This window comes from Zeus faber, assembly GCF_960531495.2.
Source record: "Zeus faber genome assembly, chromosome: 18".
Taxonomy (NCBI): domain Eukaryota; kingdom Metazoa; phylum Chordata; class Actinopteri; order Zeiformes; family Zeidae; genus Zeus; species Zeus faber.
The window spans coordinates 3,932,397-3,947,162 of record NC_137210.1 but is presented as its reverse complement, the minus strand read 5'-3'; the positions used below and the strand labels follow the sequence as shown (position 1 = coordinate 3,947,162).

General features: G+C 43.3%; 1 protein-coding gene across 1 annotated transcript in view; it reads left to right on the top strand.

The window, feature by feature from the left end:
* The window catches only part of stxbp5l (syntaxin binding protein 5L), a gene marked incomplete at both ends in the record, with an annotated part of 185,613 nt that overhangs the window by 53,176 nt on the left and 117,671 nt on the right, over positions 1-14,766 (top strand). The window lies entirely within an intron of this gene.

Genomic DNA, 14,766 nt, shown 5'->3' with positions numbered 1-14,766 from the left:
TGGCGCAGTCATCTTTATTCATAGTTCTCTCGTGTCATACGGTAATCCGTTTCAAGCACCGGAATCACATTTCAACATTCAAAACAAGCGTGAACCGTGGTAGATTCCCTTGTGCTACAAGGGCGTGGTGATCGGCCAATTTGGCAATTTAGCATAAAAATACTGTGAGAACTGTCTCTAGAACCTGGTGTGCAAGCGGTATAGAACCCCCACAAGGTTCTGTGCCTTGTGCTTCATGTGCTTTGCATCATGGCAAGGGCGTTGCTAGGATGCGAAGACATCGGGGGCTTAGCCCGACCAGGCGCTCGCCATTTTTGCCACTTCAGTGAAACTGTGGACCGGGGGGGGGCACCCCGATCGCTCCCTCTCTGACGGGAGGGGTCGGGCACAAGCGGATCTATTTTAGATTGGGGGATGTTCATAAAACTCACCCCTAATGCCACTGCTTCCTGCTGTAGCTAGCTAGAGAAACCCACAGAAAAACACAACCACACACTCACACACAGGGACGGAGTGGGACTTATTTTCAGCCGGGAGTTTCATGTTGCTCACCAGCCCACTTCAGTTGTGGCGTGGGGGTGTGCTATGGTCCATAATGGACACAGTAGACGGTTTTAGCTCTTTAGCTTTAAATACCTATGTGCATGGGTTTGATGAAAATCGCATTGAAATCTGTAAAAAAATAACTTTATTGAAATGTTTTAATTTCTAAGTTCAATAAGACTCATACACTACATGTTGCACAGACTTTTGATTTCAAAATAAGAATGTGACGACATTTATTTTGAAATCAAAAGGCCAAAGGCCAATTATACAGACCTAGTTTGAGTCACAAAAAGGCTATTGAAATTTGTTATTTTTCAAAATGTCAATAAAAAACAGCTTTTATTTTGAAATGAAAGGCTCTGCAACATGTATATTAGATCTCAGAAGCATATAGACTTAGTTTGAGTTTTCTCATTCATATGACAAAAAAAAGCTATTGAACTTGAAAATTGAGTCATGTAACTTTGTAGACGGTCCCTAATATGCCATTGAAACAGTGACCAACTATCAGCGCTGCCACTGTCTGTGAAGCAGCACCTCAATCAAGGTAAGCAATCTGTCGCTCTCCCTTGGGAGTTTCAGACAAATGTCCTTTCCCCCGAATGAATGCAATACACTTCTATAATTTTCAGTCTTTCAGGATCTGGAGGGCTGCTCTCGTGCCCTATCAGCATCCAGTGTTTGGTGTGGGTGGGTCACGCTGGTTTTTATCCAATGAGGCTGTGGGAGTGTGTCAGTAGCAGTGTGCGTGTGCGTGCGTAAGACTGTGAGGCACTGAGAGCCAGGTGAGAAGTCACAGCAGCGGCCGGTGCTACAGCAAGTATAGCTGTACTGATCTAGGAATATCTAGGAATTGAGAGGTCTGGGTGAGGCGCCAGCTTGGCTTTTCCAAAGATGAAACCGACCTCAGTATGCCCCTCTTCAGTGGCGGCTCTCAGTTAAGCTACTGCTGCGATCGCCTTTGTAGAGGCGCCCGCAAAGACATAAAGCTCCTTTAGTAGAGTGCAAGAGGGGGACAAAGACATGTAGGAGCTGGGTATCTGGAGCGCCTATAGATCTTTAGCGAGTCTCTCCATTTGGTCTACTCAGATTCCGTGCTTCCGGGGAGGGGTGAGTCCCAGTCCTCGGCTTGTTTGGAGAGGTCTCTAAGGAGCCTGACTTGTATTATGACAGAGGCTAAGAAACTGAGGGCGTCGTACAGGCTGTTTACCGTAGACAACACTCCTTTACGGGTAAAGGGTTACATGTCATCCATGGCCTGGAATGTGAACGTGTCTGAAGCGATGTTCCAGGACACTCCAAGGCTGCGTTGTAAGGGGAGTTCATCAGTGAGGAGGTTAAGATCCTTGATATTGTAAGCACGATCTTCCAGATGGAATGCTTCTATCACAGCAGGCATGTTGGAGGCTATTTTATACAATCTGAGGTTGGACTCTGCAAGCATCTTTCGGGCACGTGGAAGGACACTCATGGCCTCTGCTTCGGTAGGGAAAGACTTCAGTGCATTGTTTCCATGGAACTCTGGTTCGATCAAGCTTCTTATATGGCTACTGAAGTTATATTCTTCTTGCTTGGCTGCCCTCCTCAGGCCATATATGGTGACGGCAAGGGATGAGCTGTTGCTGAAGACATGGACGCATCTTCTGTAGTCCACAATGTCGCTGTTGAGGTCGTTGTTGCAAAACCACAGGAAGCCGAGAAAGTTCCTGTGGTCTTTACACACTATGAAGTGACGGCAGCAGGTTCCTTCCGAAATCTCACGAGCACCCCCAAAAGGTTATTATTGAGATCGGGGCCTGTGACAACTCCCTCGTAAGGTGCGCTGGAGTCAAAGACCACACGGATCTGTTATGGCTTCTTTGGGTGATAGACTCCAAATGATGGGAGGTAACAACACTCTTGGCCCTCCTGTAGAGGTGGAGCGATCTCCGCGTGCTTGTTGGTAAGAATCTTCTCAACGAACTCTAGGACGCAGGTTTTCATCCGTGGCTGCTTGTCTAGAGTGCAGTGGAGAGAGTTCAGACAGCCTTAGGTGTACTCCATGTTGGAGGGCCGTCATTTCCGTGGTGACCGGAAGTGTAGGCGTGTGAGCTTATAGTCGCTGGCTGTGTGAAGGAAGACTGACTGACCCAGGTATTCTCTGTGTGCTGTCTGCAGCGAGCGACACTGGGTAGCTGTGGGTGAACGTCTCCATCACCTGGACTTTGTCGCTGCATGAGCTGAGAAAACTGTCTTAATATCCTTCACTGGGGCGTCCACTTTCCAGAATGGAAAGTGAACGCTTAAAAGTTCCGACGTGTGGTGGCTTATGTGCTTCCCAGAGTCTACATCCTTCTTTCAATCTCCAGTTTTCTATGATGCATCATGTGGACAGATATGGATGTCTTCCCGTGTCTGTCTGACCTGAGAGGGTGAGAGACCCTACTGCTACGTGACTGACGATCTGCATCCATCAAACCTGACTCCAGTATTTCTCCTTTAATCAGTGCAGCATCCGTTTATTTTTCTACTCGTAGAGCCTCTAGGGTGGCATCTATGCACACATTTTCCAATGCCAGACCGGCCTTCTCTAGTTTGAGCTCTATCTCCCTCTGAGCATAGGCCTTCTTGGAGTGACCTGCTTTCAGCCTTGGCTTGGGCTTTGCCGATGGCCAGGGTCGTTCTAGAACTACTTGATGATTTAGAGTAACGAGAAGATACTGACCAGAGGTCCTCTTTTGTGGCACTTTCTTCTGGCACTGTAGTATGTGTGTAATCGCCTTCTGCCACGGTGAGGGGAGTTGTGTGGGCTCACTTAGGTGAAGATGTGAGGGGAGGGTGTCGTGGAGGCTTGCTCGGCTCCTGTATGAATATTCCTTCAGTCTTCTTTCCAGCCGCTCCCTTCTTACATTGATGGGCTGCTGTCTTTTTACTGTACTGTCTTGCTGGATCTGAGCAGCACCCGATCATCCAGTATAGCTAAAGCAATGAATGACTCCAGGAAGCAGGGTGGCGATTAAGAGGTTTATTCACTGCAAAAAGGGTAAAACTGAAATAGACAAACATAATATAAGACAGTGCACAAACTAGAATCCATACTGTATTTTCAGGTAACTATAATGTAATTACTGTGTTTATTAACAGCAGGATGCTTCAAACTAGATAAGTATTAGGTAGGTAAAATGGAGCATGTAATTAGCAAAGTGATACACGGGGTTAACCACAAGCTAGCACTGTATAACATGTGCTACACAAACTTCTGATAAAACAATATATTTATCATTTAAACTTTTGAAATAATGTTGTAAATATTTAGATATAGACCTCATGAACCAAAATACTTACTGTAGACATTAGCTTTAACAACAAGGATGGGGGTGGATAATCTTCTGATGGCACACACCAGGGACTACATTGGAAGAATGGACTTCCTGTCAACCACTTCCTGTCTACAGAGGAAGAACTTCAAAATAAAAGTCGCAACATAAAGTTCACAATGACTAAGAGTCCAGAACAATAGCGATGATAAAATTATTGTAAATGCAATGATAGAATTTAAATGATTGCCTCGTCACCGGCTCAACAACCAGCTTTCCACCGGGAATTTTCCTCCTTCTCCCGATTATCCATTCTGGGTGTAAATTACCTTCACTATAGCCCAGCGTACTCCAAAAAATGTGTTGCTTTTTATGTTGATACATAAAGCAAGTTTGCATGGAATTGTGTTGTTTTCTTCCCCCAGTCTCTCTCTCTCTCTCTCTCTCTCTCCCTCCCTCTCTCTGGCGATATAAGGAATGATATAAGGGCGTGGTGATCGGCCAATTTGGCAATTTAGCATAAAAATACTGTGAGAACTGTCTCTAGAACCAATGAAGTGTGTTTGTACGGGCATGTGCACGTACACACACACACACACACACACACACACACACACACACACACACACACACACCCACACACATGCTTGGAAATGTATTGTGTATGGTGAGGTATTTATACTCTTTATACTAGAAAAACGAGTCACGATAGGCGGTGATGGTTCCCATCGACGATGAGAAAATTCAGTAAGAAAAAGGCATGAGAGAGAGAGAGAGAGAGACGGGCAGACTCATGGGTGGGGCGGAAGTGCACGGACACCAGGCAGAAGACATTACAAACCGCCTCACGCTCAGAAGTCAATTAAAGATAAAAGCGCTGTGATCTGATTATTAATATATTTATTTGGGCAATTCAATTTGCGTCAATAGACTCCATCTACTGCAAATATCAGCACTTTGAAGCTCCAGCCCGGCCCACCTCTAACATGTTTAGCCACAGAAGCATGCGCGCCCCACCGCCCTGTATATATACTGCATATCATCCTGGCCTGTTTTCCCCCCTCGAAATGTCACGGAAAAAAACAAACCCCTCACTCTGAAGACTGAACACTGAAGGGCTTCATGGTTCGAAAATGTGTGCCCAAGGTTCCAGGGTGCATTTGTGTGGGTAAAAAAGTGGCATTTTTGGAATTTGATTCTTCTATTCTAACTTTGTAGACTTCATTACTACGAGCATAGTGTAAGAAGAAGTTGTAATAGACTCACTCTGAATACAATACAAGATCGAGATGTGACACGTGACCCAAACGTGAAAAGACACCAACAGAGACAAAACTCCATTTGCACAATGTGCTGTAGTTTTAATCCAAAATAAAATGATTTTTTTTATTTGTTTTGTTTTGCTAGTTAAGTGTGAGAAGTGGGCTGGTTGTTTTTCTTAGTGATCTTGATCGAGCCTCTCATAAAGCATGTAAGAAATATATTATGAGGGAGGGAAACAGACATTTTTTCCAATGTTTTAGGGCATATTTATTGAGTAGAGATTTAAACAGAGCATGTGTTGACATACATTCTCTTTTGACATGCATTCAGTGTATGTTATTGCATACTGCAGCATGGATCTGTTTTAGAATCACATAAAATTGCACCCTCATTTTAACACCACTGTTAAGGGGCAGGCAATACAACTCTTAAATGAACATAATTCCTCTGTCTTTTAATTTCTCTTTTTCTTTTCCAAAGTGATTCTGACACTACTGGTGTTTCTTTTCCCTTTTAGAGTATAAGTGACTACTAATAATAGCATCTTAGTGGTCCTTTCCGAGATCCTGCATTTCACCGTGCGCCCTGGTTAAATCTGTGCACGGTCAAGCCGGTGGCGGGTTTGGGTTGCTACTAATCTGCCTAATGAGGAGCGCTCCTTTCACGACTGAATGTGGGAGATTACACCTCAGCTCCTGCACAACCGACTGGGATCCACAGATCCTGCCCTGAGCCAAAACACAGTGCAGGCAAGCCTTAAAGATTTGCAAAAACACTATCTGTGCCAGTGTGTTGAGCACAGACCCGTTTAATGCATATGGTATGTATCAAATTCCTACACATGCCGTTTTGCCGTTTACTTTTGCCAGTATTTCCTCTCTCAGACAAAGTCTGCTTCCAGCTGGTTTCACAGACTATTATTATAATGATATGTGTGTCCTACACTTTGATCATGCCTTAGACCAGGGTTTCTTATAAACTCTTTTCATCCTTTTTCAAAAAATTATAATATATATTATTATTATTATTATTAATATTATTATTATTATTATTATTATTATTATTATTAGTATTAATTATATAATTTAATCTTTTTAGCAGGCTTATTTCTTACACTTCTACGTTATATGGAAAAACAAACACGAATGAAGGGAATGTATTAGAAACATTTGCATTGCACCATTTCAAAATAAAGGATATAAAAACTATGCATTCAATTGAACTAACATCAATTCAAATCACAGGTAACATTGTAACTACACAAAATATCAAGGGTTAGGGTAAGGCCTACTCTAGCCCTAACACACAAATCAAGGTAAATGTACTCAAGTATAAAAAGAGCACTGGAAGATTATTATATTTCTAAAATTTTGGAGATGTGCCCCTTTAAAGGACACAAAAAAAAATAATAATAATTTGAAAGGTTTTTTTTGGTTTTTTTCATTCATCTTTTTCAAAACCCTTTCACGGACACGGTCAATGGCTAAGTGCCATTGACCCCTGGGGGTCTGCGCACCCCATTTTCAGAATCACCTCTTTGGCCATGGTAAGAAGTTACAGAGTTTAGATTTAGCATAGAATTTCATTTTGTTTGAATTCCAAATTGCTGTTGATACTAGCAGCTCAGCTGATTGTGAAGAGTGTGCTACTCTTCCCTACCACACACCGATCTGATGTTTGCAAATCACTGATCTGTTCTGCTTGCATCCCAGGTGTGCGACATGTATTCAAACATTGTATTTAAAGATTTAAAGCAGAATTAATACTGTTTGTGCCAAGACTGGGACTAGCTTCTGCCAAAGCAGACAGATGGGCTGTCCTTTCCAGCTGTAGATTGTTGTGTCTCCCTTCGGCGGACTGCGGTGACACGCCTCGGTGGAGGGGTGGAAATGTAATGTGGCGGATTGAATTACTATTTGGGGAGATACTTTGAAGCAGTCCAAACTTAAAGGCACTCCATGCCAGGGGCACTTTCCTCAAAGTTTATTACATCGAGAGCAACGATCGATGCAATTAATGTTCGGCGATATGGCTTCTGTTCTGGGAGCTCCCTGCTTGTCAAGGCAAGCATGCAGCGGGGAGCGGTGACCGAACCCTCCCCAGGGATACTAACAGAATAGAATGGAGCCTGCTGCAGCAATGACATCAGCACTATGACATTCTTATAGTCCACTATAGATGAAACCATACAATAGAAAGTTACAGAAGCTTTTATGGAAGTCAAAGCTTTGTCCGAACGAAAGAGACCACTGTGGTGGGCGTTCGGGTATTTGCACGGGATGCAGGGCAGGACAACTGGCATACATTGAAGAAGCCTGTTCGTGATTATTAAATCTTGCACACACACACAACCTTGCACACAAACACATCTACTGTTGTACCATATTATAGATTCAGGAATGCAGTATGTGCAGGCGTAGGTGTTTGTCGCCAGACAAAAAATGAGACTACGGCAACTTGCCGCTGTCAAAAGTAAAATTGGCCGTCATCTTCAATTATGCCGCATGCCCCTGGCCACAAAACAATGTCAGACGAGATGAGAGAGAGAGAGCGAGAGCGAGAGCGAGAGAGAGCAAGAGAGGGAGAGAGAAGAAATTAAATGATTGAATAGAGATGATGAATGGTGAATATAAATGCAGGGAAGTTATTTTTCCAAGATGTAGGACGAAGACATTCTGTCACAGGAATATGCGTTGGCTATTACAACAGATCCCATCCAAGGACGGTAATGGCGGGAAAGGCTTCCTGCCAGAACACGGATGATTCAATGCGCCTGGAGTCCATCATTTTTGACTAGATAATTGTGGAACAATTATACCTTGTTCCCACTGCACCAAAAATCCGGTAACACTCCCTAACATCCGGCATTTGTCACCAGTGGGAAGGTAAAAAAACGGGTCTCAGTCCCGGGTCAAATAGACATAGGTTTTAATCTGCCCCACCTCCGACTGGCTCTGATGTGATACCCGGGTTGACTTGTTTTGGCCCCTTTACCTGCGTATTGCCACGTGCATTGAAATTACGGACGTTGGCACATAAATAGACAGGAATATCCGTGTATCCTTCCATCATTTTGTATCCCATTTAGAATCCAAAACAAAAATGAGAAGTTAATGACTTTTTTCCGCATGGGGGACCGTGAAATGTCTTGAGTTTGGGTATCGCACCGTGGGGAGCACAGCGGAAAACCCCCACGCTCCCCACTCATCCCCGCTCCCCGCTCCCCAGTATCCATGTGCGAACGATCCGATTCTTTTGTACAACTCAAAATACTTTTTTTTTTCACGTTCGATCGTTGTTTGTTTGTTCCTTTTCCGACGTGTTTGTGGTGTCAAATGTGACGCACCAGAATAAAACGGCATTTCTCCTGCCAATGGGAAAGGTGTCAATCGCCTATTTTTAGCGGTGACGGTATTATTGGTGATTTTACGCAAGCCCTTTCCCCTGTGAACGTGACGAGCACGGAGGAGGAGAATGTGCCAGAAGCCGCCTTTGTTTCCTTTTGTCTCACTCTCCCTCATTCTACCTGTTACTCCTCTCCTCTCTTCTTTCTATTTCATCATCGCCTTTGATGCCGACACTGCACTGACCTGCAGATGGTCAGTGCAGAAGATGGAAACTCGTTTGTGAGGGCAGAAGCCAGTTTTATCCTAACTGACTGTCCTTATGGTAACACTTTATGTCCACGCAACTGCACGCTGGCTGTGCACTCAGCAAATTGGACTTTCCCTCCTTTTTTCTTCAACCACACCGTCACATTTTGTTTTGTTCCGAAGTAGCTATCCTGTTATGAGCCAAGCAAGTCCCACTTGTTAAGGTATTATGGGGCATACCCCAACCCCCCACCGCTCAATGTTTTTGCAACAGAAGACGTGTCAATGTTATACAACATTACAACAATGTTAACTTCCTGAACAGTCTGTGGTTTCACTTTGCAATCAGTGAAATTCCAAAACGTTCTAATAACCCAAATCATCACATTTGGACTTCATTATGAGGGTAAAGGGCATCACATTGTACACTTAAATACAGTCATCGGTCCTGGTTTGTGGAGCCAGATTTAGCCACGACCATGCAATAAAGCACCAATGACACCTATCGTTGCCGTCTAATTACTTTGTCACCTTGTTGAACACCTGTTCAGGATTTCAACTTTCCCCCTTTAATATGACGTTATCGAATTTAAACATGTGTTTGTGTGTTGCTATTTTTCTTGTGTTTATGCCCTTGTGCCCTGGTTATGCCCGCCTTGCAGCGCGCATGGCTCTGGCTCCCGTCTTTAGTGTTGACTGCGGCAATTAAGGCGATGGCAATTAGCTAGGCCTCATGGCGTCAGGGCAATAAACCTGTGTCTCAGCTTGCACTCCCCCTCTCTCCTTCCCTACGCGGCGCGTTCCCACTGTGATAACAAACGGAAACATTCATCGCCGTTTTCCCTTTTTGTTGGAGCGACAGATTTGACGGCTGCTGCTGCCAAGATAATCAGACACACACACACACACACACACACACACACACACACACACACACACACAGACACACACACACACACACACACACACACATCCACACGCACTTACATGCAGACAGTCTCTGCTGATTTGAGCTCATTGTTTGCAACTCCAAAAACTCACTTTTTTTTAATGTCGATCCAATTTGACTGTTTATCCAACAGCGGTGAGTCAAGAGCAACTCATTAGATACAATATTTTCTACTGGGGCTTATTTTTGGCATTGTGGAACATGCTGTGTACACACACACATACACACACACACACACACACACACACACACACACACACACACACACACACACACACACACACACACACATACTAACACACACACACACACACACACACACACACACACACACACACACACACACACACACACACACACACACACACACACACCATAAAACCACTGACAGGTGAGGTGAATAACACTGATCATCTCGTTCCAGTGGCACCTGTCAAGGGGTGGGATATATTAGGCAGCAAGTGAACAGTCAGTTCTTGAAGTTGATGTATTGGAAGCAGGAAAAATGGGCAAGCGTAAGGATCTGAGTGACTTTGACAAGGGCCAAATTGTGATGGCTCAACGACTGGGTCAGAGCAAGTCAGAGCATATGAAAGTATAGAATCAGAGCCTAAGGTTTTGGAAAGAGAAGTTCAGAGAAACCAGGCTTTAAAGTTTTAGAAGCATTTCCAGACTTTTGCAACACAAAATTCCTGTGGTGTGGGGTTGGTCTGGTTTGAGCAGTCGCACCTGACCCGGATCTAGGTGATTTGATCAGAGTGGCTGCATTCCTGTTGCTCATTGGTTGGTCGAAGGAGCAAAAGATAAAACCCCCATCTCCACATGCACCCAGGATAGGAGCCCTGTCATGACGTGTTCTATCTGCTCCTGGGCCAATTCCAGCTGGCCCACTCTCCACAATAAACTGGTGGGCAAAACTGCCACAATACCCATTTAGAAACACAATTAGTACTTTAAATAGTCCCATTTGGATAGTGCTGTACTCCCTCAATGAGATGATGTTGAATGTGTTTTTCTGTCTGTCTGGCTGTCTCTGTCTTTTGTTCTACGATGGCTACATTAGAGGCCTCGTAGAAATTGTAATGCTTGAATCTTGGGTACTTGTGCTTATGAGTGACAAAGGCGCTGCAGCCCAGATTCCCCAAAGTGATTTCTACTTAACTTGCCATTAAAGCAGAGTCAACGAATGTCACAAGCGGGTCAACGCGCCCATTTCTCAATTCTATTCGCTCCTATCGGTGAGCGATTGGGTTCTTATCTCCACGTTGACATGCGCAAGCTCTCTAAATGGAAGACACCGTGGGTTTTTACGGCACTTAGGTCGGCTTTGTGAGGGATTTATTTTGTTGTTTTAGCCAGGCTGTGTTTTTTTGCAGCGCAAAATGTGTTCCGTGTCACCTGTTACAGTGATAGAGAGAGAGAGAGAAGGAGGGGGGATGTAAAAAGGGGCAGACTCTCTCTCTCTCTCTCTCTCTCTCTCTCTCTCTCTCTCTCTTGACTGCTTGGAGACAGACTCATGGTCACAGACTCCTAATCCCACCCAAGCCCACTCCCTGTCCCCATCTGTCTGTCTGTATGCAAGACACGTTCACTCCCTCTCTGCAGACAATAATACTTTTGAGCGGTGATAATAAATAAACAGAACAAACAAATACCCGCATACTCCCTCCCACTTCCCCCCTGAATGAACTCACGCATGGACAACGGCGGACAACAGGAGCCCCCTCCATCTTGCTTGCGGTTTCTGAGTCTTTTGCAGCGGCATTACCCTCCTTGTTGGTTTTAAATGGAGCCGCCCGGCCCTAATTTATGGGCTTGCTCTGCCGAAAGGTTCTCAGTTGCCCTGGTGCGTTCAAGTTATGCTGTGGTTCAGTTTTCCGCTGGTTGATCACTCGTTCTCTGTGTTTATATTTTTCTTTAAAGAGAAATAAAGTTAAAATTGGTTGTTTTGTGGTGTATGGACCCATACAAAAACAAAACAAAAAAAATACATTTATTGGCCTGTATTATTTTTTTTATTTTGGGAGGTTCTATAAAAGGACATGATTTAATTATCAAAACACATAGCTCACAAACGGCAAGCTATTTTGAGTGGGGTAAAACAAAGATTTGTGTAGTTATTTTGAACATTTTAAAGCGATATTTCTAAACTTCAATGCACGCAGACACGCCTGTTGCTACATAGTCCAAGTAAGCAACCTTACATATTGACGTCTATGAAAGCCAACAGATAGATGTCAAACAATGGACAAAACAGAAAGACCTCCCTCCGTCACGGGGTCGAAAGAGTCGAGCAAAGAAAAATCGAATGACTCCTTTCACGGAGTGAGTCGTCAAAGAACCGACTCTCAAGGTCGAACCTTTGATCCTACGAATAATCTTCACTTTCAGAGGGAAACTTGCTGCTGACCGACGGATAGCATTTCCTTTTGGTTGGAGTGTGACATACAGGCTGGGAGATTGGGGAAAAAGGACTTTCCTTAAGGCTGCTTTATAGTTCCGCATCAAAATGTAATATCTTCCGTAGGGACGCCATTGGTGTCTACGCCAGTGCTTGTATTGATGGTTCTGCGTCGGTGATTATGCGCATAGACTGCCAAAATGCTCGACGGACGTAATAAAAACTTGCACGGACATAATAAAAACGAAACATGGTGTCACAGCCGATGTTCACGGATATTTCATACCGCAAATTATAACGAAATATAAATATAATAATTATATAAATTGACATATTTTCGAAGCCTCCTCAGCCAGCCTCTTTTTGATCGGCTTCATTTTTTTTCCCCTCACTGTTCCCGGAAATTAAGACTTTTGGAAAAAGTGGACCAATCACAGCTCTTGCGCAGTCCCGATGTGTAGTCACATTTCTGGAGAGGTGCAGGTTGGCTGCGACGGGGTCCTCTGTAGGCTACAGCAGCGACGTAGAGACCCACGGTGTACCTCCGACGCAGAACTATAAAGCAGCCTTTACTCGGTGGATACTGCCCTTCCATGAAAGCAGGCTGTTTTATTTTCCCTTTTCTCTTCCCTTCTCTTTTCCAGCTACTTGTTTTCTGCCACCCACTTTGTTGGTTAAATCGACATGCGTGGAGCGTCCAGGGCGGGGTTGGGGGTGAGGTGGGGTGGGGTTGTGGGGGGGGGGGGGGGTTTGACGTCTTAGGGAGGTGGAGCGCTTGAGAGACAGAGGACAGGGGAGAGGAAAGGGAGAAGAGGGATAAAATCAATAGTAGAATTCGCATTTGATTTAAAACAAACTTGGCCCTGTGTGTGTGTGTGTGTGTGTGTGTGTGTGTGTGTGTGTGTGTGTGTGTGTGTGTGTGTGTGTGTGTGTGTGTGTGTGTGTGTGTGTATATGTGTGTGAGTAACCTGGTCTCACACTTTTTGGTGCTCATAGTCACGAAAATTAATTTATTGAATCGTCTCCCAGAGCAGGACTGTACGACTTTTTTCGTGCTACACATAACTAAATTGAAACCAATTAATTTGAGTGGGGACATTTTTTGTGCTACACAAAACAAAATCTTAACCAAGTTAAATGAATGGGGAGATTTTCTTCGACTTCAGAAGCAGGGGGCATGGGGAAGGAGATGGGCGCAGATACATACACTAAAAGTAACGTAAACTAAGGTGGTGGGTTTCAATTTTGTTCTGACTAGCATGAAATAAAAGCAGTCTGCTCGTTTCACTTTTTTTTTTTTCCCCCTCTGAATGGTCTATTACATTCAAGGTTGGGCGAGTGTAGGGATATAGGGTCATACACTCATTATGAATTAGATTCATAGGTATAATTTCACTGTGTATAAATGTCAGCCCTGCGCACCTGGCTGAAAACACATTTCCATGGTAACAACAGGCTCCACCAATCAGAGATGTCACCGTACACTTAGGAGTATGAGCAGTGTAGTCTCCATGACATTGCAAATAAAATATGTATTTCTTAAATCAAGGTTGATATCATACAGACTTTTGACTTCTACAGGAGAAAAAAACAAATTATTATATCTATTACGTAATATTTACATGATTATTTATAAACATTTGAAACCCTAACCCTAAACCCTAAACCCTAACCCTAAAAACTATGATTCTGTGCTATTTTATTTTGCATATTTATGCAATTGCCTCATGGGTAATGTGGTTATATTATTACAAACCTAATAAGGAAAAGAAGGTATGGTTTATAAACAAGATGCATATGTTACTATCGGTTAATTTTGTCTGGGAATAAAGCTGCCCATGTAGAATTTACATATGTAATTTGCCAAGCACTGAATTATATGTTCAGCCATTTTAAGTGCTACCAAAATAAGGTCAATTGTTTTGGACAGCTCTGGACATGTACTTTTAGAGTGGTGATAGTGTCAATAGGGGCAAAAAATTGCCTTACATATAATTCAGGGATTTACAAATTACTTAAAATAAATAAATTCTGTAAATTCTGACAATACAGGTATATTCCCCAATCAAATTAACCCTTAATAACACATGCATGAAATTTTTCAGAGTTTTAGTTTTTATGGTTATGGTAGGTTAGCAGTAGGGTTTGAAACATTTATAAATAATTGTGTAAATATTAGGATATCTATTTTAAAAAATGGTTTTGCTCTTGAAGAAGCCACAAGACTGCATGATATCAATCGTGTTTTAAGAAAAATATGTTTTATTTGCGATTTCATGGAGAATATACAACACTATCCATAATCCTAAGTGGCCAATCCACACTGGCTGATGGGTACATTACATTTTTCAGTCAGGCACACAAACACTGACATTTATATACAGTTAAATAGTGTCTGTGAATTCCCTATCCTCATCCACCCTTGAAGTTAGACCATTCAGAAAAAAAGGGAAACCAGTATCCTTTTATTTAAGCTTTTATTTCATGCTAGTCAGAAGGAAATTTGTCCTGCTCTGGGACACAATTCAATAGATACATTTTCGTGACAATGAGCACGAAAAAGTGTGAGACCGGGGTTGGTGAGAGACAGAGGGTGAGAGAAAAGAGAGCGGGTGGGTGGGTTATGACCTTTAAAAGTCAATCTGATATTACTCACTTTGAGATTGTTTGCGTCTTGCATCAGTAATCGAATTACAGTCAAAAGGTAAATTAAACAAG